The sequence below is a fragment of the Dama dama genome, chromosome 23, assembly GCF_033118175.1.
Source record: "Dama dama isolate Ldn47 chromosome 23, ASM3311817v1, whole genome shotgun sequence".
In the NCBI taxonomy this organism is placed as follows: Eukaryota; Metazoa; Chordata; class Mammalia; order Artiodactyla; family Cervidae; genus Dama; species Dama dama.
The window spans coordinates 5,818,443-5,836,065 of NC_083703.1; the positions used below are offsets into that span (position 1 = coordinate 5,818,443).

Genomic DNA, 17,623 nt, shown 5'->3' on the forward strand with positions numbered 1-17,623 from the left:
ACACTGCTGTGTTTAGCCATCACACCTGTAAGAAGGGGAGAGGCTGGTGGCTAGTTCCTGTCTAGCTAGTCTTGTGTGCAAATCATAACTGTCTTTAAGTATCTTTCTATTTTAATTTTAAAAAGATGATGCATTGTTTTTCTTTTTCTGCAAAACTTCCCTACCTTTGCTGAATCATCAACAAAAAAGTAGTGCTGAAGCCCCCCCAACACACACACAACAAAGGCTTACTTAAAGATATTCAAGCTATAATAACTGTATTTAAATACATTTAGTTGGCTTAAGTCCCTGGTTAATTGACACTGTGATGAAAATCAGCAAGTCAATATTTATTGAGAACTTCATGACGTGCAACAACATGGGTGATCTCAGAAATATGAAGCTGAGTGAAAGAAGCCAGACACAAAAGACTACATCCTGTCTGAATCCATTTCTATGACGTTCTAGAGCAGACAAGACTAATCTATGGTTAAAAAAAAAAAAAAAAAAAAAGAGTAGGGAAATAGGAAGGTGGAGAGGAGCTAGGAATGACCTAAGGCCTCTTTTGAGGGTGGATCTGTCTCTGGATAAGGCTTTGGATTACACAAGTGTATGCACTTGTCAGGATTCTATTAAATAGTACACTTAAGATTGGTGCATTTCATTGCATGTTCAAAAAAAATTAGTAATACTCAAATTGAGTTAGTTACATGAGTGCTGAAGTATTCAGAGGAAGAGAAATGCTATTTGCAACTTGAAAATGCATAAAAAATTAGAGGAACTGATGGATGAAGAAGACTGGATCACTTGATATATGCAAGAGCAAAATATTAAAGTGTTAGTGATAGGATCTAGGTGGTGGGTACACTGGTGTTCATGTAAAATTCTTTCAAACTTTTATGTGTTGAAATTTTTCACTATAAAATGTTGAGGAAAATAATTATTGATGTGTCAGGTATTGTTTAGGTGCTAGTAATACAGTGGATAACACAGAATAATGGACTGAATAAACTAGAGGGCATGCTTGTAAGGGAGGATGATAGTTCATTTTTTTCCTTTTGTAGTTCAAATGTTGTTGCTTATCAACCAGCTGATGATAGTTTAGATTGTGGTAGTGAACACACAGGGCTTCCCAGGTGGCTGTGGTGAAGAATCCGCCTGCCAATGCAAGAAACGTGGCTTCTGTCCCTGGGTCGGGAAGATCTCCTGGAGAAGGATACGGCAGCCCACTCCAGTGTTCTTGCCTGGAGAATCCCATGGACAGAGGCGCCTGCGGGCTACACCATCAGACACGCCTGAGCACCCAGACAGTGAACTCAAGGAAGACAGCTTCGTTCCCCACACTTTTTCTCCCTAATCCTTTCTTTCCAATAAGTAAGAGTGAGAGTGAAGTCGCTCGGTCATGTCCAACTCTTTGCAATCACATAGACTGTAGCCTACCAGGCTTCTCTGACCATGGGATTTTCCAGGCAAGAGTACCAGAGTGGGTTGCCATTTCCTTCTCCAGGGGATCTTCCCAACCCAGGGATTGAACCCAGGTCTCCCGCATTGCAGGCAGACGCTTTACCCTCTGAGCCACCAGGGAAGCCCAATAAGTAAGAGAGACAGGTCCAAAAACAGAGAAAGGACATGTGAAATATCTTTCAGTATCTTCCTTTTTCTTTGAGGATGAAGTTGATGCAAGTTCACAAGCCCCCTTCCATGGAAAAGTAGTTGTGATATGTTTCTGTCCCTTTTCAGCAGAAGCGAAGGACACATACATGTCCCCCAGGCTCTCTACCGTATGACCGTCTCAGAAAATGTAAGCCTTTGTAAACTCTGTGTAGCCAGCTCCCCAGAGAAGCACATCATCTGATTACACAGCCACCTCCATGGATTATTCTTATTCTTCCACATCACAAGGAGTCCTGGACCAGAAAAAAAAAAAAAAAAAGAACCACCTGTGGGCAATGAATTAGACATTAACAAATCAGGATAAAGTTATACCTCCCACCACCATCATAACCAGTCCGCAATTTATACACCCAAGCACGAACGAGTAGATCTAACCATTTTTTCCTCCAAAGCTTCCTTTTACATACACAAGAGATCTGAATTCATTTTCTTTGGAAACTAGAACGATGAATTTCTTGAATTGTCAACAGTAATTTTGTATGAGCTTTGCTTTAAACATTGTTTTGGTTTTGCCTTGAGCTCGGGTATTTATAATTTTGCCTGTCTTGTCCCAACCCTGTTTCACATTCATTATCTGGAAATCTATCAGGCCAAATAGTTACATGTCCATGTCTTCTTTAACAAGCCAGTCACAGAAAGTAGAAAAACCCCAAGATACAAAACCCAGGAACCCTGGGACTAATTTCCTCATTTCACTCCTTGAATTAAAACCAAAAGTTTTTAAAATGACCTTTCATAAGTTTATATCTGCCTGCCTGCAATGCAGGAGAGCCAGGTTCGATCCCTGGGTCAGGAAGATCCCCTAGAGAAGGAAATGGCAACCCACTCCAGTACTCTTGCCTGGAGAATCCCATGGACAGAGGAGCCTGGCAGGCTACAGTCCATGCAGTCGGAAGAGTTGGACACGACTTGGTGACTAAACCACCATAGTTTCATCATTTAATGGGGCAGGGAGAGTACTTATAGAATGTCCTGTTTTTTTATTTTTATTTTTTATAGTGGAGAGTCTTCTTTGAGTGAAAATCGTGGGTATAAATTGCTGTTAAATTGGCATTCTCAAACAACCGTAAATGATTCACCCACCTTCCTTTTTCTGGTGATAACAGTGAGTTTTCTGTTCTGTGAATGACACCTGAATGACTTGACCTGCGGATGTTCTGGGATAATATTTTTGAAACTAAATTAGCCATTTGTACAGTTGACTGATCTGAATGAAACTACCAATTTTCTGTAATTTGAAAGTGTGACTGAACTCTTATAAATCTTTTCATCTCCTAAAAGGCTCTGAAAATTACACTTCCAAAAGCAGTTGAAGTGAAGTGAGTGAAAGTCGCTCATTCGTGTCCGACTCTTTGCGACCCCATGGACGATACAGTCCATGGAATTCTCCAGGCTGGAATACTGGAGTGGGTAGCCTTTCCCTTCTCTAGGGGATCTTCCCAACCCAGGGGCTGAACTGAAGTCTCCCTCATTGCAGGCGGATTCTTTACCAGCTGAGCCGCAAGGGAAGCCCTAAAACAGGCAGCATTTGGAAAATGTGAACACCGCAATATGATTCACTTTTCAGCACTTTTTCATCTTGTTTGCACTCAACTTTCTAAACCTGTGCAAACCCAAATCTGCCTCCAGAACTCAAAAAAAAAAAAAAAAATCAAAGTGGTTGTTGGAACTAGAGAAAAGGAGAGCTAAATATATCCAGTGATCTGAGAAAATTTCAAAACATGCATAAATGTGAGAGTCAAAGAAAGGTGATCACACCTGCCAATGGCACGGAAGCCACAGGGCCTCAAATCCCAGTGTTTCGTGTTTGGGTTAATGGTTCTCAGTAAGTAACAAGACTGTGTCTGTGTTTGACATTTTTGTTCTCAAGCCAGTGATTTCTTTACTGATGGCTTTCTCTCAGAAGTTATTAAGGACATAAAATGTGAACGATTGCAATGCTTAAGGTTATTTTTTCATTTAGAAGGTAAATAGTTGTTTTTATTATTGTTTTGATGCCAAGAGCACCCAAGGATGGCTAAAGAAACATTAGCTTGAGCACAGAAATATTGGCACAAGGAGTACCTATAAATTTCAGATCTGTGGTTACAGGTCATAACAGGTTACTGATACACAGATTTTCACAGACATCATTCAGAAATGATTTAGGGACACATCAAAGATTCTTTTTTGGAAATTAAGGCTTAGAAAACTTTGAATGATTATAAAGAAAGTTTCAATTCTAAAAGATGATTTCAGTGAACTGGTAATTTTTTTCAAAGGCACGTAAAAACTAGAGAAGCCAATTACATTATTTTAGGATAGTTTGGCAATAATTCATATGAGGAGGAGGTGGGGGTTTTAATAGACCACACCTGTGACATGCCTTAATTGTGTAATCAGGCTACTAAGAATGGGGGAAGGGCCACAGTATGAGGTTGCATTACTAGAAATTCGAGGGGTTAGCAATCATGGAAAAATAGCTCCAGCATACTCCACACTAGCCTTCACACAACTGAAGGGTTCTCACCAACTCGCAGCATTATTTTTTAACAACTGTGGTAAAATACACATAAGATAAAATTTGCCAACTTAACCATTTTTAAGTGTACAGTTCAAAAGTGTTCATTTAATCCACATTGTTGTGAAAACAATCTTCAGGACATTTTCATCTTCTCAAACTGAAACTCTGTATTCATTAGACAATTCCCCACCTCTCCCCTCCCTCGACCCCTGTCAGTCACCACTCTACTTTGGGTCCACACATGTGATTATTCTAGGTACCTCACGTAAGTGTGGTCAAACAGCATTTGTCTTTTTGTGGCTGTCGTTTCATTTAGCTAATGTCCCCAAAGTTTATCCATGTTGTTGCATGTCAGAATTTCCTTCCTTGTAAGGCTGAATAATAACCCATTTGTATGCATATGCTACATTTTGTTCATCCATTCTTCCGTTGATGGACACTGGGCTGTTGTGAATAATGCTGCTATGAACATGGGTCTACAAATATCTCTTCAGGATCCTGCTTTCAGTTCTGTTGCGTATATGCTGGGCACCGTTTTAAGAGGCACATCGACCGATTGGGTCATGCTCAGAAGGTGGTGAAAGGTCAACAACTGGAGACCTTTAAGGAAAGCATTTGAAGGACTTGGGAGGGCCTCACTGGGAGAAGAGGGAAGAGGAGGCGTAGCGGCTGTCTGCAGTATTGGAAAGGCTGCCTTAAGCTGGGGGAGCAGACTTGGGATGCTGTAAGTGGCAGACTCAGCTTAACAGGTGGAGGTTATAAGGAAGTTGATTTTGACTCAGCAGAAAGACAGACTGTTTCCATAAAAGCTCTTCCTCAGTGTAACAGGCTGCCTTGGAGGCAGTGAGTACCTACTCTTGAAGGTAATCAGACAGGCTGCTGGGACCACTTGTCAGCAGCAGGAGAGACGGAGGTTCCTCATCCTGGGTGAGATGTTGAACTAGGTGGTTTCCTAGGAACCTCATATCTATGAGGCAATGCCTAAGTAAATGGGCAGGGTGGGAATTCAGGTCTCTACCCACAAAGAGAATCTAGGAGCCAGTTTTAGACAAATATGATGTTGATCCCACTGATTGGGGATCAGCAGAGCCTGGTGTGCATGGGTGAGAATAACATGGACTTATCTGCTTTCCTGAACTGACTTGTTGAAACTCAGTGACACTCATGTTTACCTAATGGCTGCAGCAAATAAATCAAGTATAAATGTCACAGAGTTGGTCATCTTAGCCCTGGTCTGTTACCTTCATCTCTCCCTTGCTCCTCTGTATACCGTCTTGAGGCCAGCAGCAGTGGCTCCGCCTGGAAGCTGGAGAGAAAGTCAGATTCTCTGGCCCTCACCCCAGATCATCCGAATCAGAATCTGCCATTTCACAAGATCCCCAGGTGATTCATACGCAGGCTAAGGTCTCATCCACACTGAATATAGAGACAGTCTATGCGTTAGTTAAGCAGAAGTTATCAGAGGTTCTTCCCAATGGCTGTGGCCATATCGTGTCACTGGGTTGGTTACTCAAATCTACATTTTGGGGGTAGATCTCATCACTCATGAGCTCCGTGTCATAATGGGAATTTCTTACATTGATTTTTTCCAACTATACATTTATACACCAGCCTAGTCTTTAAAAAAAGATTTCAAGTGACTTTCAGGTAAAATATATGAACAAATAAATATCAGGACCAGGGAAAATGGAGCTTGAAGGTAGATCTTAACCAGCGAGGAAAAATAATAAAGGAAGACAGGTCAGGCACGACTACCTGAGTGGAGAATTGGATGATAAGCTTGCCTGCGGCCAGAGTGATCAAGAAAAACAGACAGCTGCAAGATTATCTGCGGAGTGCCAATAGGCTGGTCCCTCAGATGCAGCAAAGCTTTCCCTGGTATTTTGTGGTGCAAGACACCCACATTTATGAAGGTGCATGGCTGTGGAAATACAGGGGGACTTGGGTCTTATATTCATGGAACTCTGAAAATACAACTGTTTCTCAGAATGAAACACTTGGAAGTTGAGGCCTGACACAAAGAACTGCCCTGAGAAGGGTGCGGGGGCGGGCAGGAGAGGGCGATCCCTTGGTCCCAGGGTACATCGTTCTGAGAGTTATGCTAGTCCAAAGATGATGTCCAACTGTCTAGCATGGCGGCTTTTTTGTTTCTTGTTTTTTACATACTGCTCAGCGACTATTACTGAATGACTGAATAAATTCTCATGTGTGGGAAATGATTACAGATTAAAATCCTAGCAATTTAATTGTTCTTGTTCAAAAAATGTTTCACAAATTGCCCTGCCCAAAGATTGACCCAGTGTAAGTTCTAACAATACAGTCTGAGATCTCTGATCTTCTGGTTTACATGGTTGTAATTACCTAGGTCAGTTACAGTGAATTTCTTTCTTTCTTTTTTTTTCAATTGAGTTCTCTTGTGTAAACTTATTGATTTTGATGAACTCAGTAAACTTTTTCTGGGGAGTAAAACTAATGAGATATAAGTACCTTAATTGTGAGAGAGGGTACTTATAAAAAGCTTTTTTAGATAAGTACTGAAATAAGCCATTTAACTTTCTCAAAAACGTGAGTTTTATGAGAGAAAAAAATGGTATTTTGGCTAGTCTTCAATCAAAAGATACTAGACTTCATTTTTTTTTAAATCTTGATTTTTTCCAGACCTCCACTCCACAGATAATAGTAATAAGGTTATAAGCTTAGAGCCAGGGAGTTTAAATTTACTTCTCAAGCTTTCTTCATCTAGCCTTTCCTGCTTTCAAAATTGCATTAATACTTCACCTGGCACAAACCCAACATTATATATTATGTCCAGTTCTGTTTTATTTTAATCCTCTTCATATTAACTCATAGTTAAAGCAGGTCTCTTGTGGTAGCAACATGAGAATAAACTGGACATCAAAATTGCATGAATAACACCTAGCATAAGGTGGTCATATAAACAGTACAGTATATTCTTAAGCAAACATTTGATATATATTCATTAAAATACTCTACGTAGACCCGTTTAGTAAAGGCATTGCATTGGAAAATTAGCTCTAAGATAATTTTTTTTTTAATTACAAATTAATCTATGACGGGTGAATTGCAGAAAATCGCCCCAACGGTTTGCCACCACCCCCCGCCCCAGCCCCACGTCTGTACTGGCCTCGTGACTTGCTGCGGCCACGAATCAATGCAGAAGTGATGGTGCACCAGCTCAAAGCGCAGGCCCAGAGAACTTGCTTCCCTTTCACTTCAAGACTCTGCAGTGGGGACTTCCCCGGTGGTCCAGCGGCTGAGACTCTGTACTCCGAATGCAGGGGACCCGGGTTCGAGCCCTGGTCATGGAACTAGATCTCACATGCCACAACGAAGGATCCTGCATGCTGCAACAAAGATCAAAGCCCCCACGTGCCACAACTAAGATGAGGTACAGCCAAATAGATAAATAAATATTTTTTAAAAACACAAAAACTCTGCTGCAGTCATGGAGCAAGCTGGGCTAACTGGAAGGAGGGTGAGAGATTATGGGCAGGAGAACTGAGGATCCCAGACCGGATTTTTCTTGACCAGTCTCATCTGACCCACCAGTTGACTCCAGACAAACCAGGAAGCCTAGCCTCCGAGGTGACTCACAGACTTGTGAGAAATGACAACTGCTCCATTTCAGGTCAATAGGTCTGGAGCTGGTTGGTTACACAGCCCTATTGTAGCGGTAGATAACAGTATGGTCTCCATGGGTGAAAGTTTTAAAAAGTTTTCATTCAGTTCATTTAAATGAAACTCCCCCAAACAGCCCACTCACTTCTTACATCCACCACACCCATCCTCTTGCAGCTGCCAATCTGTTCTCCAGTCTAACAGCTTTTTAAAGTTTCCCCACATAAGAGAGGTCATATGGTATGTCTTTGACTTATTTTACTTAATACCCTCGACGTCTGCCCATATTGCTGCACATGGCAAGATTTGTTCTTTTTATGGCTGAATAATATTCCAGTATACATATATATCACAATTTCTTTAGCCTTTCATCTACCCATAACATGTAGGCTGTTTTCATATCTTAGCTGTTGTTAAGTAATGCTGCAGTGATCCTGGGGGGGGGGGGGCACTGCAAATGTCTTTTTAAATTATTGTTTTTGTTTTCTTTGGATAAATACCCAGAAGTGGAATTGCTGGATCATATGGTTTCATTCTAATCCCAAAGAAAGGCAATGCCAAAGAATGATCAAACTGTCACACAGTTACACTCATTTCACATGCTAGCAAGGTAATACTCAAAATCCTTCAAGCCAGGCTTCAACAATACATGAACTGAGAACTTACAGACATAAAAGCTGGGTTTAGAAAAGGCAGAGGAATCAGAGATCAAATTGCCGATATCCCTTGGATCATAGAAAAAGCAAGGGAATTCCAGAAAAGCACCTACTTCTGCTTCATTGACTATGCTAAACCTTTGACTGTGTGGATCACAACAAGCTGGGAAAATTCTTAAAGAGATGGGAATACCAGACCACCTTATCTGCCTCCTGAGAAATCTGATGCAGGTCAAGAAGCAACAGTTAGAACCAGACATGGGACAACATACTGTTCCCAAATTGGGAAAGGAGTACGTCAAGGCTGTATATTGTCACCCTGCTTATTTGACTTCTACGCAGAGTACATCATGAGAAATGTCAGGCTGGGTGAAGCACAAGCTGGAATCAAGGTTGCTGGGAGAAATATCAATAACCTCAGATATGCAGATGACACCACCCTTATGGCAGAAAGTGAAGGGAAACTGAAGAGCCTCTTGATGAAAGTGAAAGAGGAGAGTGAAAAGCTGGCTTAAAACTCAACATTCAAAAAGCTAAGATCATGGCCTCTGGTCCCATCACTTCATGGCAAATAGATGGGGAAAAGTGGAAGCAGTGACAGACTTTAGTTTCTTGGGCTCCAAAATCACTGTGGATGGTGACTGCAGCCATGAAATTAAAGGATGATTGATCTTTGGAAGAAAAGATATGACAAACCTAGACAGTGTATTAAAAAGCAGAGACAGCACTTTGCCAACAAAGGTCCATATAGTCAAAGCTATGGTTTTTTTCATAGTCAGAAATGGATGTGAGAGCTGGACCATAAAGAAGACTGAGTGCCAAAGAACTGATGCTTTCGAATCGTGGTGCTGGAGAAGACTCTTGAGAGTCTCTTGGACTGCAAGAAGATCAAACCAGTCAATCCTAAAGGAAATCATCACCAAATATTCATTGGAAGGACTGATGCTGAAGCTGAAGCTCCAATACTTTGGCCACCTGATGTGAAGAGCTGACTCGTTGGAAAAGACCCTGATGCTGGAAAAGATTGAAGGCAGGAGGAGAAGGGGGTGACAGAGGATGAGATGGTTGGCTGGCATCATCAATTCAATGGACATGAGTTGAGCAAACTCTGGGAGATAGTGAAGGATAGGAAGCCTGGTGTGCTGCAGTCCATGGGGTCACAAAGAGTCGTACACAGTTAGTGACTGAACAACAAGAATGGTAGTTGTATTTTTAGCTTTTTGAGGAACCTCCATACTGTCCTCCATAGTGGCTGCACCAATTTACCTTCCCACCAACATCGCACAATTGTTCCTTTTTCCACATCCTTGCTGACTCTTGTTATTTCTCTTTGATGTCTCTTTGATGAATAGTCATTCTGACAAGTGTGAGTTGATATCTCTTTGTGGTTTTGATTTGCATTTCCCTGATGATTAGTGATGTTGAGCACCTTTTGTGTACCTGTTGGCCATCTGTATGTCTTCTATGGAAAAATGTCTATTCAGAGCTTCAGACCATTTTTTAATTGGATTTTATTTTTTTTGGTGATTGAGTTCTTTTGGATATTAGCCTATTATCAAATGTGTGACTTGCAATTATTTTCTCCCGTTCAGTTGACTGCCCTTTCGTTTTGTTGATTGTTTCCTTTGTTGTGCAGAAGCTTTTTAGTTTGAGGTAGTCTCACTTGTTTATTTTTGCTTTTGTTGCCATGGGTGAAATTTTAAAGAAAATAGAACCACAAAAATTACTTTTAAGCATGCAGTGAGTGGTAATTGCCACTAGTAAACTTCTGTGAGTTAAGCATAACCTGGGGTAACCAACCTTAACTCAGTGGCCTCCACTTCAGAAAGGAAGCTGAAATCTGAGCTCAGGTGGCATTATTATACAAATAACCTTGAGTCTGCTCAAGTTATCTTAAAAATACGTTATTAGCAGGATCCCCTATAAAAGTCAAGATAGAGACTCCTGAACCATCCTTTGCTTAGCCTAGTCATCAATTTGAACTATGTCCTTCATTCCTTCTTTAATAAATATAAACTGTAACCCACAGCATGGAGAATTCTGGCAGCTAATAGACTAATTTCTGTTCCAAAGAGGGGTAAGATGTTATATTTTCCAATAGTCAGTTTGGATGAGCTCCCAAAACTGTATATGCCAGTTGTACTTGTTATTGTAATTACATCATTTAATTCACTGTTACATAAACCGATGGAATATGAGTGCTGGAAGAAAGATGTTGTTTCTATGCAAATTAAATTGAATATAGCTTGATGAGAATAAGTGTGAATTGCTAAAAATAAATTCTTAGTGAGTGATATGAGCAAGACAACTTTAAAAGGGAGTGGGAATCCTCAAACATCTTGTGAAAAGGCAGATCCTCATTACTGGTCTGGGGCAAGCCTAGGAGTCTGCATTTCTCATGAGCTCCCAGGTAAGGCCAATGCTGCCAGTCCCAGAATGCACTTGGAGGAGTGATGCTCTCAAGGCCATTGGCACTGGTGCAGAGGCCAGGATGTCCCTTGGCAGGAAGCAGAGGTCCCAAATGGTCCTTTAATCATGTCATCAACACAATATAATTTGCCTTTCATTTTGTCAGTGAAGAATTTGAAGAGGGAAAAAAATGGGAAGCTGTATTAAAAGGATAAATGCAAGGAAGGATGCCAAGGCCATGCATTCTTCATGAGAGAAAGGAGGAAGCCCCAAGGGGAAGGAGTTGGGCCCATCTGAGTAAGAAAACCCACCGCTTGTGTCTGAATGCGATCTCCTCTGGGAAGCAAATGGAATATAGTCACCTGGTGCCCAACTGCAGGAACATGTGATGATGGGGTCTAGAACACTCATTGGTTACACCGTCAGGAAGAGGGAGGGTGCGGTTTATGGTGGAAGCCGCACTAGCGCAGAGAGTTTCAAAACTCCTCACACCATTCATGCCATAACTGTTACTGTTCCCTGCACATGGTCATCTGATCACCATCACTCCCAAGATCCGGATATTCCCCTGCCCCCTCTTGGCTGCCCCTTTGGGCTCAACCCCCTCTCCCCAGCCCCGTGGCTTTGCTTTTTCTAGAATGGATATGGATGGAGCCACACAGCATGCAGCCTCTGAGTCTGGTTTCTTTCACTTCACTAATGCATTTGGGACGCTCTCTGTTGGTTGGTGTGTCAACGGTCCCATCCTTTTTCTTTGCCAAGTGATAGCTCATTGCTGGGATGTATGGCAATGTGTTTATCCATCCCCAGCTGAGAGACCTTTGAGTTGTTTGGGCTCCTCATGATTACGAGTAGCTGCTATAAATATTTGAGTGCAAATTGTTGTGAGAATATAAGGTTCCATTTCTCTTAGGTAAATAAATACCTAAGAGTGAGATTGCTGGGTTCCCATGATAAGTGTATGTTTACAAAAAACCTGCCAATCTTTCCAGAGTGGCCGGCACTGTTTTTTGCCCTTCCCTAGGTGATAGCTGAAGGAGAAGGCAATGGCACCCCACTCCAGTACTCTTGCCTAGAAAATCCCATGGACGGAGTAGCCTGGTAGGCTGTAGTCCATGAGGTTGCTACGAATCGGACACAACTGAGTGACTTCACTTTCCCTTTTCACTTTCATGCATTGGAGAAGGAAATGGCAACCCACTCCAGTGTTCTTGCCTGGAGAATCCCAGGGACAGAGGAGCCTGGTGGGCTGCCGTCTGGGGGGTCGCACAGGGTCGAACACGACTGAAGCGACTTAGCAGCAGCAGCAGCAGCAGGAGATAGCTGAGTGGTCTTTCTGAGCTGCATTCCAGGCATTGCCCCCAGCCGCTGGACACACACACAACAGTTTTCATGTCAGAATCTCAGAGAGGTAGCTGCCAGGAGCAAGGAACCACCAAAGAGAAGCTGTGGTCAGAGGCTCTGCAAAAGTCAGGGAGGCTGGGCTTACCTCCCCCAGCCACTCCCGGCTTCTAGAACCATCTGCTGAAGCCCTGCGCCTCCTCTCTAAGGGAGGCTTGGAGCCCACCTCTCTCCCAGCAAATGTGCAACCTCCCAAACACCACCCTCCTGGGTCAGGCTTTGTTGTCAGATAATGTGACTTTGTAAAGAAGCCCTTCTCCCCCCCCCCCCCCGCAAAAGGAGGCTAAGAAAGGCTCTCAGATCAATCCTCAGCAGATACACGGAGTCACAAAGCTCCGGCAAATCCTTTATTCTCCCTTTGGAGCAGCTGCTACAGCACCCCCACCCCACAGAGCCGGCCCCCAGTGGAAACCTGAAAACTATTCATATCATTTAATCCTGTTGAAAATCCTCTCTGCTCTTTCACTGAGGTGCGGTCGGCCGAGGTAAAACCTGGGCTTAATTCATATGTTGGAAGGGAGATGAAAGGTGTCATCACATGATCTGACATCCTATCCAGGAGGCTGACTCTTCCCTAATGTGGAAGAGTCATAACCCCTGACTGAGAGGAGCTAAAGTCAAGTCTTCAAGGAAAAGTACTATTTGGGCTTTCTTTTACTATGCCCTCACTTTAGAAGACAGCAAAACTGCAGAAGCAAAGTAGGTGGTGTGAGGGGATTTGAGTAGCCTTTCACTCTGGCTCATTCATGTTAAGAATCTACCAGATTTTTTACACTTCATACCAGACATGGTGAAAGAAGACTCTTAAGACCATTTTTACCCTATTGCTGATCACAGCCATGAGGCTTGGGTCTCTCCCCTGGTACCAAAAAGTGTGAGATCTTAAAACCAATTTCTTTAATTTTCAGAGATTGATCCTAAGATATTGATATATCCCGAATGATCATCAGACCTACTCTTTTTTCTTCTAGAACTCATTGATACTTGCCAGTACCAACAGGCCCCCAGACCTTCTCTGTTCTTTCCAGGCTGGGAGAAGACTTCTTATGAGTTCCATGGGTCATACAGTTAGAGAGAAAGCAAAAGAACATAGGAAACTGTATGCATAATTTCAAAGACTACATTCTTTCTGGCTTGTTTTGAGACCCAAATAGGATCTGGAGAGTAAGTGGTCCCAGGTGGCTAATTTAGGGTGACTTCCCTATGAGGAAAACTATTATAAGGCCCCCATGAAAACCCCAGTCTCCTGGCAGATGACATTTATTTACCTTCCACTGTGTGAGGGACGGTCTAGAAAGCATGCTGGAGAAACACAGATGGAAGGGCCATCCTGGAAAGTTTGTCATCCTACGGTCCTTGAAATATTAGGACAGCAGCAGGCAGATGAAGCCTGTGGTCAGTGTTCCCCATCTCTGTTACCTGTTGGGATCACCTGGGGAACTTTGAAGAGTGTAGAGAGCTGGGTCCCACCCCCAGAGACCCTAGTTTAATGGGTCACAGTTGCAGGCTGGGCACTGAGACTCTAAATCTTCCAGTGTATAGCCATGGTTGAAACATGCCTCTGGACAAACAATGTCCTAAGTGGGCAGATAAACGCATGACATAACCAGAGCCTTCTCTCCCCTGGAGGGCCCGTCACGGGTGTGTCTTGTAGTGCTATGGGCCGGGGAAGTTAGGTGAGAGGAAGCTGGGCTCTGCAGTGGTCATGAGAGAGAAACTGGGAAAATGTCACATTAGCACTTGTCAAATGGGGAATGGGACTGGGTGCCAGAGGACTAGGAATGCGTGGAAGAGCCCTGAGTACAGGGCGTTTCTTCTGGATCATGCTTGCTTTGTGATCAAATTTTTCTCATGCCTCTAGAGGCAATAAAGCATAAGGAATAAGAGACTTCAGTTAGAATCCCAGTGATGCTTTGATTAGTGCTGTCATTTGGGCAAGTGAGCCCCTCTAAGCCTCAGTTTTCCTGTCTGTAGAATGGAAATGATAATAGTGCTTTCCTCATAGGGCGGTTGGGAAGCTGAAATAATTATGTAAAATAGTTAGCTCGATGCTTGGCATGTGGGAAACTTCTCATGTGTTTTAGCTGCATTTACAGTTATCCTCATGCCCAGGGTGTGGGGTGAAGACCAAAGGTCAGTGTTAATCCAGGGGTAGGAGGCGATGAAACATGGGTGAAGTTTTTCTGACTGAACAAAATGGGAACTAAAAAATATGAAAAACTCCAGAAGCTAAGACTGACGAGCTCTTCAAGAGAGACACCCTGGGGCTTCCCTGGTGGTCCAGTGGTTAAGAATTTGCCTGACAATGCAGAGGACGTGGGGTTCGATCCCTGGTCCAGGAAGCTCCCACCGCCACAACTTCTGAAGCCCCTGGCGGGGCCTGAGCTCTGCAAGGGAAGCCGCCACGGCGGGCAGCCCTCACCCCGCAGGGAAGAGACCCCGCTCCCGCCACAGGGGAAGCTGCGTGCAGCAAGGAGGACCCAGTGCAGTCAGAAGGAAACGGAAATAAATGAACAAATGCACACTTTTTAAAAAGACACCCCGACGGGTACCTTTGGGCTCTGAGCAGCTGCTTCTCTCTGAGGAGGCCTGTGTTGGTTGCACTTTCAGAGAAGAGGCTAGCATGTTAACCAGGGCTTGAGGCTGGGGGTGATGAAGTCATTGTGCCATGAAGAACTTGTCGGGTCGGTTTCAGTTGAAAGTGGAGCGTGTAGAGGAGCAGTGACACCGGCCTGTGGACGGAGCTTGGCTCCATAGGCGGCGCAGCAGAGTGGGTGGGGGGCTTGGCCGGCAGCGACAGGGGGTGCGTCCTGGGGCGGAGTGAGCGCACCCAGGGGAGGAGGGCAGGGGAGAGACACCGGGTGTGTGATGGCTGTTTGGAAGCATGTGAGTGTGTGTGAGTGCGTGTGTGAGAGTGTGTGTGAGAGTATGTGAGTGTGTGAGTTATGTGTGTGTGTGGGTGTGTGAATGTGTGTGTGTGTTTGTGAGAGAGTGTGTGTGTGACAGTATGTGTATGTGAGTGTGTGTGAGTTGTGTGTGTGTGAATGTGTGTGTGTTTGTGAGAGTGTGTGAGTATGTGAGAGTGTGTGACTGTGTGTGTGAATGTGTGTGTTAGTATGTATGTGGGTGTGTGTGAGTGTGTGTGTGTGTGAATGTGTGAGAGTGTGTGAGTATGTGAGTGTGTGTGTGTGAGTTATGTGTGTGTGTGAATGTGTGTGTGTTTGTGTTTGTGAGAGAGTGTGTGTGTGTGAGTGTGTGTGTGTGAGAGTATGTGAGTGTGTGTGTGAGAGTATGTGTGTGTGAGTTGTGTGTGTGTGAATGTGTGTGTATGTGAGTGTGTGTGTGTGAGTTATGTGTGTGTGTGAATGTGTGTGTGTTTGTGTTTGTGAGAGAGTGTGTGTGTGTGAATGTGTGTGTTAGTATGTATGTGGGGGTGTGTGAGTGTGTGTGAATGTGTGAGAGTGTGTATGTGAGAGTGTGTGTGAGAGTGTGTGTGTGAGTGTGTGTGTGTGAGTATATGAGTGTGTGTGTGTATGTGAGAGTGTGTGTGAGTGTGTGAGTGTGTGTGTGTGTGTGTGTGTGTGTGTGTGTCAAGAGAGGCTCAGCTTGAGGCCAGTGAAGAGCCCACTCTGAGGTGAGAGGGCTTGTCGAGGTTTCCGGCTTTGAACCTGCATTTCTTTTGTGTGGCCCCTGGAAACGTGAGAAGGCTGGCAGGAAGGATCCCATGTTCACTAGAGATGGAATTGAACACCTCCTTGTTGGGTGGACACGGCTGTAGCCTCTTCACACACGCTGCTAGGTGGGTGTGTGAAGTTCCTCATCCTAAGAAGCTGTGGCTGACTCTGAAGCCCCTTTTCATGCAGAGGCTTGGATGCTCCCTGTCCCCTCTGGGAGGCTCTGCTCCCTGCCCCCTTCGTGGAGAAACCTTACTGCATTTATAAAGTCCGGGAGGGCTGACCTGTCAGCTGCCAAACAGCTCCCTAAGATCTCCTAAGTAGGGTGCTTCTCACAGTCAAATGTACAGAAGAATTGCTTTGAAAAATTGTTAAATAGGGACTTCCCTGGTTGCCCAGTGGTTAAGACTCTGTGCTCCCAGGGACCTGGGTTCCATCTCTGGTCAGGGAACTAGATCCTACGCATTGCAACTGAGACCCAGTGCAGCCAATAAATAAATAAAAGTGTTAAACAGATTCGTTCCTCTCGCCCACAGCAATGCAGATGTAACACAGCAGGGGTGGGGCCTGAGAAGCTGCTTTTTAACAAGCTTCTACATGCTCCTGCTGCTGGGCCAAGGTCCACACTTGGCACAGCCTGCCCCAGCCCCTCTTGGCGTTTTGAGTATGTGCCTTTGCTTACCAGCTGGGTTAGGGGTGGAGGGGGCAATTGAATATTAGTCAATTCTCTAGGCGCTGTGTGTTGGGATTCTGGCCTCATGTAGGGCTTCTCAGGGCAAGCTTATTAATAGGACTCAAATGTTGAACCTTTTAGAGGAGAATTTTCGTAAACCAGAGTGTGTGATGTCAAGTTCTTCGAAGAAGAACTGCCATTTCTTACTGGGTCCTGTTTTGGCACGTGAGACATGAAGGATAAGATGAGGATGAGACATTTTGCAAATCTAGAGTCTGTATGTCAACGATGCTTTGGTGTAACATACTTTTTTTTTAAACCTGGGGGATGCTGAGAAGAAGGCAGGCTTCTCCTCTTAACGAACTTTTAGACAATTTTGTCCACTCTGCTGAGCTTCCTTTGCAGTTTGAATCTCAAAACCAAAATTTTCCACAGGGGATTCTTTTGTTTCTTCTGGATCTGCCAGAATGAAATCCTCAATTAAGTTTGACCCCACCCCACTTTCTTCCTGGACCTCACAAATGACACTTAGAATGTGAACAGAATCTCTTTTTTGAAGGAGCAAAGACCAATCTCGATGTTCTGTTAAAACAAAGACATCTGGATTGACAGTCCCGGTTTTTTCAAACACGTGGACTTCTGAGCTTTGGTAACTTAAGGGGGGTGTAAGTTTCTGCTGCCTCTCAAAGCCTCAAAGGTTCCCCTATTATGGCTGAGCTGAGAAATCAGAACAGTTCAGAGTTTGGTGTAAACAAGTCCTCTTAATTCCTATTTGGGGTTTGTCACTACTTGAATAGCTGAGCAGTCTCTGTGTGGAGTCATTTTACTTAACCATTCTCATTTTGTAGACTCATCACCCATCCCAAGGTGGCCCTAAATGGAGTGAGGCCCAGTGTCCCCACGAAAGGAGGTGATTCTTAGGCAACAACTGGAGTTTATTTTGATCTCTATCTTTTGAAGCCAGAAACTGTTCATGTGTAACTTTAAAGAAAACTGTGATTTTTTTTTTTCCTAG

The 17,623-nt window shown here is 43.8% G+C and overlaps 1 protein-coding gene across 2 annotated transcripts in view; it reads left to right on the forward strand.

The window, feature by feature from the left end:
* LOC133044555 (uncharacterized) overlaps positions 1–17,623 on the forward strand; it is a 402,843-nt gene that overhangs the window by 1,822 nt on the left and 383,398 nt on the right. Inside the window, exon 2 of one of the 2 annotated variants that reach the window (XR_009689984.1) lies at positions 1,720–6,506. The exons of the other annotated variant lie outside the window; for it this stretch is intronic. The gene's annotated coding sequence lies outside the window, so the exon portion shown is untranslated. Of the gene's footprint in view, positions 1–1,719; positions 6,507–17,623 lie in introns of those variants that run through there. 2 annotated transcript variants of the gene reach the window in all.